Below are 552 nucleotides of genomic sequence, written 5' to 3' on the forward strand. Positions count from 1 at the left end.
GAAAGATAAGAGTTATTGAATAGGAAAAACTAAAAATAAAGAAAAGAACGATCATACCATGGTGGGTTGTCTCCCACCTAGCACTTTGCTTTAACGTCCGTAAGTTGGACGCTCCAATAGCTCAATCTTCTGCTATGTGGGGATCTTCCAAGAGGAAGATCTCAAGCTCCTTGTTTCTCTGTACCTTCTCGCCATGGTATAGCTTCAGGCGTTGTCCATTAACCTTAATAAGTTCAGAGCTTGAAGGATGGCTTAGGTGATAAACTCCGTACGGTTCGGCCTTCTCTACTCTGTATGGACCTTCCCATCTTGATCTCAACTTACCTGGCATGAGCCTTAGTCGAGATTTGTAAAGGAGGACTAAACCCTCAGGTTGGAACTCTTTCTTCTTGATGTTTTGATCATGTACAGCCTTCATCTTTTCCTTGTATATTATGGAGTTTTCATAAGCTTCTAGGCGAAGGCTCTCCAGTTCCTGCAGTTGCAACTTCCTTTTAGCTCTGGCTTTCTTAATTCCCATGTTGCACTCCTTAACTGCCCAAAAAGCTCTGT

This window comes from Arachis ipaensis, chromosome B5 (genome assembly GCF_059453495.1).
Source record: "Arachis ipaensis isolate K30076 ecotype BB chromosome B5, ASM5945349v1, whole genome shotgun sequence".
NCBI lineage: Eukaryota > Viridiplantae > Streptophyta > Magnoliopsida > Fabales > Fabaceae > Arachis > Arachis ipaensis.